This window comes from Juglans regia, chromosome 1, assembly GCF_001411555.2.
Source record: "Juglans regia cultivar Chandler chromosome 1, Walnut 2.0, whole genome shotgun sequence".
In the NCBI taxonomy this organism is placed as follows: Eukaryota; Viridiplantae; Streptophyta; class Magnoliopsida; order Fagales; family Juglandaceae; genus Juglans; species Juglans regia.
Window position 1 is genome coordinate 15,973,511 of NC_049901.1, and position 13,270 is coordinate 15,986,780.

Here is a 13,270-nt window from a genome sequence, read left to right on the forward strand (position 1 = left end):
TAATCAAATGGTCAAGAAGATTTACAAAATCACCCGTACACAGTTAATCTAATGGTCAAGGAAACATTATTGTCCAAAAAAACATGACAATAAATTTCTGAAAAAAAAAAGAGTTTCCTTTTCTTAAGAACAACCCGTGCATGTCAACATTCATGATTCATAACTACAAATTTGGAAACCAAATGCTTACCTTGTCTGCTGAGGCAGTTAACAAAAAATCACCTCGAGCAACAAATTTTAGACTGGTAACCTATCAAATATAATGTCTAATCAGCCAGCAGATTTTCATGACAGGACAACTTCAAATACAACAAAAAATAGGCAAAGATAAACAAATAATGATCTAGTTGAAGAAGGGAAAAAATGAAATTTCTCTTGAACTTTTCTTTAGCCATCAATTGTTAGTGGCAGGGCAAACCTGAATTGCATTCTGGGAATGCATTCCAGGCTTCCTCTTTCATGGTGAGAGCATCTGCTGGTGCAAAAGTAGTAAGCCAAGAAGGAACTTTGCTGCAACAAGAATTAAAATAGTATGAGAATTTAAAAATTATAACAAGATATTCCAAGAAAAACAAAAAAGGAAGTACAAGAAAGAAAAAAAAATCCAAAACTTAATGGATGTAGCAGATCTTTCAAAGTCATGATAGTAATTATAAAAATTAGAATTAAAGTTATCCTTTGATAGTATTAATACTTGTGCCAGTCACATTCGCAAAAGCATATAAGGATACAGTTCAATAGATTATCTCAGCAATGGAGAAGAAGAGAAAGTGACGTTTTTTTTTCCTCGACAACAAAACAACACATGGTATCATTGGTAACGACCTTTGATAACATCTCAAGAGATTCAAGACACTTTCGCACTACTATGAACTTAAAAAGTGATGTTGGTTCATTTCTCGATTCAATGATTTGTCAACAAATTAAACCCAATACAATAAACCCTCAATTTTAATTGACCAAAACACAACCCTAACTCTAAGCCATCTATTCACAGAAACTTCAACCTCCTTAACTCACAGATTAGACCCAAAGATGAGAGAATAAGAAAGAAGATGAAGAAAATACAAAAACTGAAGAAAACCTCCATTCGTACCTTAACCAGCGGGTAACTGAGGAAGAAAGTCCACCAAATGCAACAACAATAAAAACTAAGTAAATAAACTTTGAATCGGTGTTTTGAGCCGAAATGAATGAGGGTTGTTGCGTCATTTTCGATAAGAAAAACTCATTTTCTTGTTAGTTGCAAAGTTTCTTCCTCCTCCTTTCTAGGTTTTCTGGGTTCTTGCTTGTCAAAAAATAAAAAGGTTTTCTGGGTTCTTGAAAAAATTCGAGAGAGAGAGACAGATGAAAATTTTAGGGCCAGCGGCTTTTACCATTTTGTCCCATCGAATAAAACAACCCCAGACAGAGGCATACAAAGGGACAAAAATGGAAAATGAATAAAATAGAGGGATAAAAATGGAAAAAAGAAGTGGTCGAAATTTTACTATTCATTCTTAGATAGCCTCTTTTACTTGTAGAATAAAAACTCATTTGTTCACACTAAATATAGATGTTCCTCTACAAGGATCTCAACATAATTAATAAACAATTTCACAAGTCTCAATAAACTATCAACATCCCAATAAACTTCACTTAACCAATCACCACCCACACATGTCAAGCAACAACCCAAAATTACAAGCTAGAAAAAATTATTATCGACATGCCAATAGCCAGACCGCCCACAAGCTGACACATTAACACACAGCACATTACTAAGTACACTTCTTCGTGGATCCACAACATCAAAATTAAAAGAACCCCCATATATCAACCCACCAAGAATTTACACATTCTGCAGATTCTGCCAAACAAATAAAGGCCAACTCATTTCCAATGATCAAATCATGTCATGCAATTAACACTGAAAAACGAGAATAACACTCGAGAAATATACCTAATTCCATGTGGACGATAAGACGAACTTAATGGCGAGAAGGTGTTGTCCAAGACTGATTTCACCCATACACGGGTTCTCCACCTTAATGGCGAGAAGGTGCTGTCCAAAATTGATGAACCAGATCACAACAAAGAATTGAATAGAACGTAGGATTAGAATGCAAAACACATTGTGTTGTGCAAAATGTTGGTAACTACAATCTAGCCTACAATTGGAGAATCCTGTATTGAGGTCTGTCCCTCAAGCCAGTTTTAAACCATATTTTACCCCTCATTCATGCCGAAAAGAATGCACGTCAGATTAGGAACAAGAAACCTGTACTGTAGTATGTACTTTTCCTCCAAAACCTCTATTCTAAGTGACTCATTGGCTGCAAATTGCAATGGTGTGTCTCTCTATGCGTGCACATGTGTGTGCTTGTTCCCTGCATTTTGTGAATTGTCCCTACTGAAATGAAATGTTTATGAACTCTCTCCAATGGTAATTATAGAATTTATTTTAATTGAAGTTATTCGGCTCCATTCCATTTTAGGTTTATATATATTGCATATATCTTGAATAGTATTGTTCTCTGTTTGCTTACCGATCAAAAAAGTATTGTTCTCTGTTTGCTAGTTAAATATGAATAGATTTATTTCTTCGTGAGTCAATTCCTAGTTATTAACTTACTTGTTCATTAAAGACGAAGTTGGCAATTGATTAAGTAATGGTATTCATGATTCAGGTGCTAATCTGACTAAACCATTGCACAAATCAATATATTAATGTGCCTCTGGATTTCTTTGGAAATTATAGTAAGTATTCATAGCATATGTGAGCAATATATTGAATGTGGGTTTTTTGTACTTTTGATTTCTGACTTCATTATGTTTGTAATTAGGTAACGTTTAAGGATCCCGATTCAGCCAAGAGAGCTTGTCAAAACCACTATCTTGTGATTGTTGGAAGAAGAGCTAATTGATGGAAAATTTTCTTATTTTTTGCAGACAATTTGTTGTGTATTGGAGTTTGATTAAAGCCATGTATGTGTTTTGTAATATTCTTAGCAAATTAGTTCAAACAATGTAATATGTAGTGGATTGCATCGTGTATATCACATGCATTTTACATGATGAATATTGAATTTTTTTTGTTTTTGTTTTACATGCATTTAGTTAAAAAATTAATTAGTTAATTGTTTAAGGGCTTATAGCTTTACCTTTTTTTGACATAAATTCAGTTTTCCATTTTGATATATTTTTAGTTTTATAAAATATAGGCTTTTAGATTAAAAAAAAAATGCTACTATGTACTTGTTTAAAAAAGATTAATAATAAATAAGCTTTTGTTAAAAAAAAGGAACCCGGATTCATCTGGGTTATGGCCCGGGTTTGAAACCTGGGTTCTGCGCCGGGTATCCGGTTCGGAACTCAAATGAACAGTCTTAAAAGCAAAGTTTTTTTTTTTTGATAAGTAATCAAGGATATTATATTCATAGAAATAGGCAAAACCCGAGTACACATGAAGTATACATGAAGAAATGCCTAGTTAGAAGTTACAAAAGAAAGAAGAAGATCATGGATACTAAGTCCGTTACAAACTATGGCCCCCGCCCATGAGAACAATAATTTAAAAAAGACAACTTTTAGCTCTTCTAGTGTTCTCTCCTGGTCTTCTAAACATCTTGTGTTTCTCTCCCTCCAAATACACCAACACAAACATATTGGTACCAACCTCCAAATTGCCGCTATCTGAGAATTGCCGCATAGTCCTCTCCAGCTTGTGAGGAAATCCACCAATCTACACGGCATGACCCAAGACAATCCAACTCTTGAGAAAATATCATCCCACATGCCTTTGGCCATCTCACAGTGTAAAAGCAGATGATCAACTGACTCCCCATACTTCTTGCACATATAACACCAATCTAGGACAATAACCCGTCGTTTCCTCAAGTTATCTGTGGTAAGAATCTTGTCCAACGATGCTGTCCAAACAAAAAAGGCTGCTTTTGTCGGGGCTTTCGTTTGCCAAATGCTCTTCCATGGATACATTGGCTTTCCGGGATTCGTAATCTTTTGGTAAAAAGATCTGACAGAGAAAATACCTTTCTTATTATTCCAAAACATCTTATCTCCGGTGCCCCCTGATATGCTTGCAGAATATAATGCCGCAAAGAACTCTGTAATAGGTTCCAACTCCCAATCTTGGGCTGCCCTAGTGAAGTCAATATTTCATTGCGGGGAGCCATTTGAAAAGACCAGAAGATCGGCGATCAATGTCTCATTTTCTCGAGCGAGCGCAAAGAAAGTAGGGAAGGTATCTTGTAGGCAATAGTGACCACACCAGTTATCAGACCAAAAACGGACCCGCGAACCCTCACCCACAACATGTTCATGTCCACGAAAGGTCCCCCAACGACTCCGAATGTTTTTCCACAACCCCACTCCATGAGTGCCTCAAGCCTCATTCGAGCACCATCCTCCCCAAGTTTTCCCGAACTATGAATCTATAACGGACTTCCATAAGGCCTCTCGTTCGGTTTGATACCTCCACAACCACTTACCCAACAGAGCTTGGTTGAATTTCAACAAGTGGCGAATCCCCAAGCCTCCCCCAAACATTGGGGTATAAACTGTTGGCCAATTAACCAGGTGGAATTTGAACTCTTCCCCCAATCCCCTCCATAAGAAGTCCTTTTGTAGCTTCTCAATGCGGTTAGCCACATTTGTAGGAAGTGGAAATAGAGACAAAAAGTAAGTGGGTAAGTTTGAAAGAGTGCTTTTGATCAAAGTTAACCTACCACCTTTCAACAAATATAGCCTCTTCCAGGCGGCCAATCTGCTCTCCACCCTTTCGATCACATCATTCTAAATCCTCACCGATTTAAAAGACGCACCCAAAGGTAAGCCAAGATACTCCATAGGAAGCGAAGTTATCTTGCATCCCAAAGTAGTAGCTAAAATCTCCACATCAGGGACAACCCCTACTGGCACTAATTCTGACTTTGCAAGGTTGATGCTCAAACCGGATACAACAGCAAAACAAAGGAGTAACGCTCTCAAGGCTTGAACCTGGCCATGGTGTGCACCACAAAAGATGAGCGTGTCGTCAGTAAAAAGCAAATGGGAAATGTTGAGGTCACCATTCCCCACCGCAAAGCCATGGAGTAACCCCCCGTCCACCAAACCCTCAATCATCTTACTGAGTGCTTCCATGACAAATAAGAAAAGTAGAGGAGAAAGCGAATCTCCCTGTCTCAGGCCATGAGATGAATTGAAGAAATCCACCGGTGTGCCATTTACCAAGATAGAGAAACGAACTGAAGATATGAAAAATTCTACCTATTTTTGCCATTTCCCCCCAAAACCACATCTACCAAGTAAGTAAAGTAAGAACTTCCAGTTGACATGATCATATGTTTTTTCCAAATCTAACTTGCAAAGTAGCCCGGGTACTCTAGACTTCAATCGACCATCCAAAATTTCATTTGCGATAAGTACCGAATCAAAAATTTGTCTACCTTTAACAAACGCATTTTGTGATTTTGAGATTAGTTTTTCCACCACCGAACTCAATCTATTTGCTGACACTTTGGAAAGAATCTTGTACACCCCATTTACAAGACTTTTGGGGCGATAATCACTCACTTCTCTTGACCCCACCTTTTTAGGGATAAGGGCTAAGAAGGTGGCATTGAGACTCTTTTCAAAGCAAGCATTAGTATGGAATTCATGAAAAACTTTCATTATATCTTCCTTGACCACCTCCCAACAAGTTTGAAAAAATCTCATAGTAAAACCGTCCAGACCAGGAGCCTTATCGCTTGCCATACCTCTGATAACCTTGCATACTTCCTCATCTGTAAAAGGCCTCTCTAACCACTCTGCACTCTGCTGGTCTAATGATGAAAAAGCAAGCCATCCACTTTCGGTCTCCAGTTGTGTTCTTCAGATAATAGTTGTTGATAGTAATGTTCAATGTGATTATTTATTATCAACTTATCCGAAGAAATTGCCCCATCCACCATCAATAAATCAATAGCATTGTTTCTCCTGTGAGAGTTGGCCATCCTATAAAAGAATTTCGTGCATTTATCTCCCTCTTTAAGTCAGAGCACCCTTGATTTCTGTCTCCATGAAATCTCCTCCATCAAAGTTAATCTTTCAAGATCAGCCACTACCTGATTCTTTCGAGTTTTTTCAAGTTCAGAAAGAGTTCTGGCCTCCTCCTCACCTTCTAAACCCTGTAACTCCTCCACGAGAGCGCCTCTGTTGAGACACATTACCAAAAACTTGCTCATTCCATTGCTTCAGATCCTGTTTCAGTGCTTTCAACTTTTTTGCCAAAATGAAGCTTGGAGAACCTTGGAAAGTGTAAGAAGTCCACCATTGTCTGATCATGTCCACAAAACCATTAGTTTTAAGCCACATATGCTCAAATTTAAAATACCTTCTACTCTCCTGGATGCCTCCATAGTCTAAAATGATGAGAAAGTGATCAGAGCATAAACGGGGTAATCTTCTTTGGACTACATCGGGGAAGTGCGACTCCCAATCGGGAATTAACAAGAATCTATCAATCTTCGACCAAGATGGGCGGGCAATCACGGTTGTTGGACCAGGTAAACGTGCCTCCTGATAGTGGAAGGTCCATGAGCTCTTGTTCTGATATAAAATCAGAAAAATCTCTCATGGCTAAAGAAATATGAGAAACACCCGACCTTTCGCTTGGGAAGCGAGATATATTGAAATCCCCCCCGATGCAACTTGATAACTCCCACCAACTTAGGACTCCCACAAGTTCTTCCTAAAAAAATCTTCTCTCTGAGTCAATATTTGGGCCATACACACCAACAAAAGCCCATTTAAATCCGTCTTCTATATTAATAAAAGAACATGCAACCAAAAAATCACCCACACATTCCTCCACCCTTTCCACTACCCTTGTGTCAAACATAATTAGAACTCCCCCTGAAGCTCCTTTGGATGGTAGGAAGGACCACCCGACATGTTGTCCTCTCCATAGGCTACGAACTATTTGTATTGTAATATCTTCCAACTTAGTCTCTTGTAAGCATATGATATCCCCCTTCCATTGACGAAGAAAATTTCTGACTTGGAGCCGCTTATTAGGATCATGCAGCCCCCTCACATTCCATGATACTATTTTTGGCTTCATGGGACAACCATTTTACCCCTCCCCTTACACCGCTCTCGATGAGAGCTCTTCTCTCCCTCATCCTCTTTCATTTCCCATGATAGTCTTTTGAGTTCTCTTTCCCTCTTTTTGGCCGAAGCCAAGGAACGATCAGATTTGGGTTGAGTATTCATAGCCTCAACGGCTGTGAGAAGGGCCAAAAATTCAGCTTAAAAGCAAAGTTAAAAAGAGTGAGTCTTTGAGGGAGGATAAACGAATATAAAAAGGACATATGAGGGGAGAGAGACGTTCCACAATAATGAAGAACCCAAGAATGTGTTACCTGTCCGAGCAGTAGAGCAAATAGCACTCAACATAAGTTTGCGATGGTGTAGCAAAGTATCCAGAATCTGCTGTTCAATAACACCAGCTAAGACTCGATACCTGTCAACAGAATTACATCCGTGATAAATACTTTGCATTCAACAAAGAGCGTACCCCTTTGCTCTATTTCACAGTAACAGGCAAGAATATTACTTAGACCAAGTTAAGGAAGAATTTACATATTCTTATTAAAAACAAAAAACAAAGGAAACTTTTACATGTCTCACAGAATCAGTCATTCCATTGTATCTCCTAAGAAAGCTTTTGGGGCCTCGTTTGTAATGGTGTCTTTACAGCTCAGCAACATAATCTCTTTGCCCATATATGTTCAGATGAGATGAGGACCACAACATAATTCTTGAATGATATGTTAACATGCCTTCCCCATTCTTTCTCAATGATTCCAGTTTCAAATATGTACTTGGTTGATAAATTTTATACAAAAAATTAAAATAAAAACAAAACAAAAATTTTCCCATACTATGGAAAATGAAGCGGAAAAAGCACATTATAAACATTGTTTTCTATTGAAAAGAAGGTTTGATAATATTTTTGATATATTCATATTCAAAGGTCTACCCATCAAAATAAACAGAAAGCAAGACGGAGGGGGAGAGAGAGAGAGAGAGAGAGAGAGAGAGAGAGAGAGAAGGTTGAACTTTTTATTTATTTTCCTCGACACTGAGAATGGTTGACACTCTAATCAAGCAGGACATGTTTTTTTCACAGGATAAACTAGAAAGGTTTCATTGTAAGTGCTAGACAGCATAAGCAGCGCTTGTGGATAGTATGGGCACGTTTTCCACTTCAACCGGAGAAGACTTATCAACAGCTTTCCTTGCATTGATTAATGCATTCATAACTGCTGTCCCAACTTTAATTAAGCAAAACACATTAAATTCCAGCATTTTGCATTAATGGTGCTCCAACTTGCATAACATTTTCTTAAGAAAAATGATGATAAAAAACCTTTGCAACAAAAGTTAGAGAAAGAGTGATCAATATTAGTCAAATCTGAAAAGGAAGTGCATGCTTCAGTAATCCATATACATTATTTCCCCGGCTATTTTATTGAGATCATGTAGAATCTTATCGAAAATTTCTAGAACTAGAGTTAATCCTTTCTTTTAGTATACCTCAGTCGGTCAAGTTTTCAGTTGAGGATTGGGGGCAGCTTTGGGTTATATCTCAGATGGAAAATCATTTCATTTTAGCGACTATAGATAACATAAGAGCAAAACTACAATGGGGAAACATGACTAAGCACACTGAAACTATGAAGATAACTACTCCGCGAGTCATAATAAATGAATTATCTTACCATAGCTTGAGGTTAGGTCCAACACTTAGAAATCAAGATAGGAACGGTCAGGCAATCCTTTCATGGGTAATCATTCATTCCTTGAGTTTGGACATGGGTTACACCTAAACCCAACCAACCTTGTCTAAGTCTAAAGCCTTAACTACATATGCCACTATATGCAAAAATCCTCAACATCTTGATCTCAAGAACAAACCAGGAAAAAAAATATACGTTGATTGCAAACTACTAACAAGTGATGAAGCTGTGCCAACTGCAAAAAGCTTTGTCCCATTATGTTACACAAACAAAACCAGAAAATGAAAAACATGCGATTTCATTGTTAACTTCAAACCCAAATTTTGGGGATCCATTTAAGCAGGCAAATATGGAAGCCATTTGCTCACCACCACAACCCCTAATCTCTGTAGAAATGAATATGAGGTTCCGGCAAGAGCAACCTGTGGACAGATTTTAAGGACAATGTAAGAAAATGTGTATCTTCAATTCAAATAAGCTTGGCAACATGCAAGTTGCCACATTAGTCTATAGGGCAAAAAATATAACCTGGAATGCATTATCAAGGCAGTTATGGAAGAACTTGGCAATTGTTCCAGCACTAGTTGCAAGTGGTGGTCGGAGAGAAACAGTAGGGGCAGGAAGAGAAACAAGCACGGAATCTGCAATTATTGCCATTATCCATGAAAGGTAATGACAGAAAGTACATATTCAAAATAAGACAAGGATTACTGCAAAAGATAATCTGTAGGATGCAATATTCTTCAGCATAGTTTTTTTTTTTTTTTATAAGAAATATTCCTCTGAATAGTTATACGTAAGTGCTTTCGATTACTTAGATGGTGTTGTAAAAATCATAGCAGTTATTCTTAATTAAACAGTTCAGATTTTATCACCTCAACATTTCGGACCTTGAGGTAGTAAAATCTGAACTATTTTTTTTTTTTTTAAATCTTCCATAGTGTCATCCTAAAAGTTTTAAAGAGATCCTCATCCATGCAGCAAGGTATAAAGGATGCGGGTTTGACCAAAAGAGCCCTCAATTCCCATGGCATGGATGATTTTACCAAACTATTCTTTTCAATCCACTCTTTAATAGTTTGGTTCTTGAAAACGAAACAATCTGAAACAAATGAAACCACTCAACCAATCTAGGTTGTGAAAGGCCAAAAGAAACTTTTATAAGCAAGAAACCTTTATTAAAAAGTGTAAAAGGTGAACACAAATACACAGGATGTATACAAGAGAGAACTCCACTAGAAGGATAAACAGATACAAGAAAACTATGAAAGTTAAGCACATTAAAGTCTTTTGAAGCAGTCTAAAGGAGGAGAATACTAAAAAATAATGGTTTGAGCTCCTCTTCACAGTCTTCAAACATTCTATCATTCCTTTATTTGAAAATAAATCATATGAGACAAATTGAAACCCTTTTCCACACTGATGCAACTTGCGTTCTGCCACTTAACCCTCTCAAGAATAAAAGAGCCTACAATTCTATGGATACGACTTGAGCCAAACCAACCTATCTAAAGAAGTCACTCCACACAAGCAATCTCACAAAAGAGTAAAAGATGATAAACGGGCTCACCACTCCCCTTACACATGCAGTACCAATCAATTGAAACGATGGCCAAAAAACTCTTATAAAAGACAATCTAAGCAGATGACGCACCTCAGTAGGGAATCGTATGTTTTACACCAAATGGTGCAACTATATATTAAACTAAACCATTTTTATGGATCTAAGTACATTTATGATAAAAGAGAGGAATCTGAACGAACATATTGCATGAAGATAACATATAATTTCTTGTACAAAAAGGAACATACACCAGGGTACCTCTTCTAGATCATACCCAATTGCATTTAATGATGTAAGGCCAAACCTACGGTGATATTAAATTACAAGAAGCCACTATGAGATAAATCACAAGCATCGACAACATATGCAAAAGACTTAGCATAAATAACAATTGGGGCAGACGCAAATTAATGGAGCATATATTTGATGGAATGATCCATACCACATCGATCTGCAAAAACAATTTCAAGCTCTTTGAAAAAATTCTCCAGACCTGTTTTCCAACAGAATAACATAACTAGGTGTCCAGCAAAAGAACTCTTCCTGGTTTGCCACGATGATAAGATGAGATTATGGTTCACTCACGTTCCCCATTGATTCAACAGGCCAAGTTTTGCCTCAGTCCATATATATATTTTTCAATGTTAATCACCAACCAACTTGATATTTCCAGAATACCTAAAAATTAAATTCTATGTCCGCACACTGCATTACATATTCTTTCAATGTAATAAAAACCACATGTAAATACAAAATCCTTCCTCATCCAGCTGAAATTTTGAATCAACTTCCGATGAATTAGAAAAAAGTTTGTTCATATATCACCCACCAAAAATAAAATTAATTACCTAAAAAACCCTTCCATCATTCTTTTTCCCAAATATCCATGGTTTCAATTTCGGAGCTTGATTCTCGTGGCTACATATACACCGGGCAAGCTGAAGTTATTAAAGTCTGAAAAGGTATTTTGGCTGTCAGGAAAGGGGTTGGAAACTTGTATAAATTGCTTGGAAGCACGGTTGTTGGTGCACAAATGGTGATAGAACGTGATGAATTTCCAGTGCGTTATAGCATAGAAGATATAGAAGATTGTGTCACATCAGTGAATAAGGTATGGAGATCTTGATGAAAAGGGAACTTATTCCCAAGATGTGCTTAGTGACAAGGGATTTTGTGAGTATTGTGTATATGGGAAGCATCATAAGCGAAGCTTCAAGGCCGGGAGTCACACTGGTAAAGGCATACTTGACTGCATTCACTTGGATTTATGGGGCTTGTCTCGCACTAAATCATGCGGAGGTGCATCGTACTTTATATCTTTCATTGATGATTACTCAAGGATCACCTACATTACACACGTAGGTACGAATTTCTAAGTTCTCGTAAAATGAATCACAGTTTATATACAAAAATCCGTACCATGGTGAACATTCCAATGCAGTACTTGATTCCGACCATGGAGAGGAACGGGTCGTCGGCTAAAAGGCGCTCCTTGAAGCCGCCGAACTGCATCAACCAGCGAAACAGCCCCGACTTCTCAAGCTCTAAGAACCTAGCAGATCTTTCAAAGTCAAGATAGTAATTATAAAAATTAGAATTAAAGTTATCCTTTGATAGTATTAATACTTGTGCCAGTCACATTCGCAAAAGCATATAAGGATACAGTTCAATAGATTATCTCAGCAATGGAGAAGAAGAGAAAGTGATGTTTTTCTTTTCCTCGACAACAAAACAACACATGGTATCATTGGTAATGACCTTTGATAACATCTCAAGAGATTCAAGACACTTTCGCACTAATATGAACTTAAAAAGTGATGTTGGTTCATTTCTCGATTCAATGATTTGTCAACAAATTAAACCCAATACAATAAACCCCCAATTTTTATTGACCAAAACACAACCCTAAATCTAAGCCATCTATTCACAGAAACTTCAACCTCCTTAACTCACAGATTAGACCCAAAGATGAGAGAATAAGAAAGAAGAAGAAGAAAATACAAAAACTGAAGAAAACTTCCATTCGTACCTTAACCAGCGGGTAACTGAGGAAGAAAGTCCACCAAATGCAACAACAATAAAAACTTAGTAAATAAACTTTGAATCGGTGTTTTGAGCCGAAATGAATGAGGGTTGTTGCGTCATTTTCGATAAGAAAAACTAATTTTCTTGTTTGTTGCAAAGTTTCTTCCTCCTACTTTCCAGGTTTTCTGGGTTCTTGCTTGTCCAAAAATAAAAGGGAAAAGCTTTGCCCACTTGATTTGTCCACTTAAAATGAAAATACTTGCACTTTTCAAATATTCTGATATTATTAAAAATATTTTATATATTAAATAATTTAAAATATTTTTAATGGGATCTATAAATCTACTTCAATCTTTATATATAATTATTTATAAATATTTTATAATATTTATTATTATTATTATATATAAATAAAAATAAAATCACTATAATATTTATTAATATTATATATAAATAAAATTATTATAATATTTATCACGATTAAATATAAATTAAAATTAAAATCACTATAATATTTATTATTATTATATATAAATAAAAATAAAATCACTATAATATTTATCACTATTATATATAAATAAAAAATAAAATTACTATAATATATAAATAAAAAATAAAATCACTATAATATTTATCACTATTATATATAAATAAAAATAAAATCAATATAATATATAAATAAAAAATAAAATCACTATAATATATGAATAAAAAATAAAATCACTATAATATTTATCATTATTATATATAAATAAAAAATAAAATTACTATAATATATAATAAAAAAATAAAATCAATATAATATATAATAAAAAATAAAATCATTATAATATTTATCATTATTATATATAAAAATAAAATAAAATCACTACAATATTTATTAATATTAAAAAAT

General features: G+C 35.8%; 1 long non-coding RNA gene across 1 annotated transcript; it reads right to left on the reverse strand.

Annotated features, from left to right (window-relative positions):
* Positions 1-794: 794 nt before the first annotated feature.
* On the reverse strand, positions 795-12,576 carry LOC109006019. The gene is made up of 7 exons (XR_004798073.1): positions 12,380-12,576; positions 11,770-11,902; positions 9,315-9,427; positions 9,155-9,208; positions 7,407-7,507; positions 1,943-2,044; positions 795-1,849 (listed from the first exon to the last, which is right to left on the reverse strand). It is a non-coding gene; the product is annotated as an uncharacterized LOC109006019 (long non-coding RNA).
* Positions 12,577-13,270: the final 694 nt, after the last annotated feature.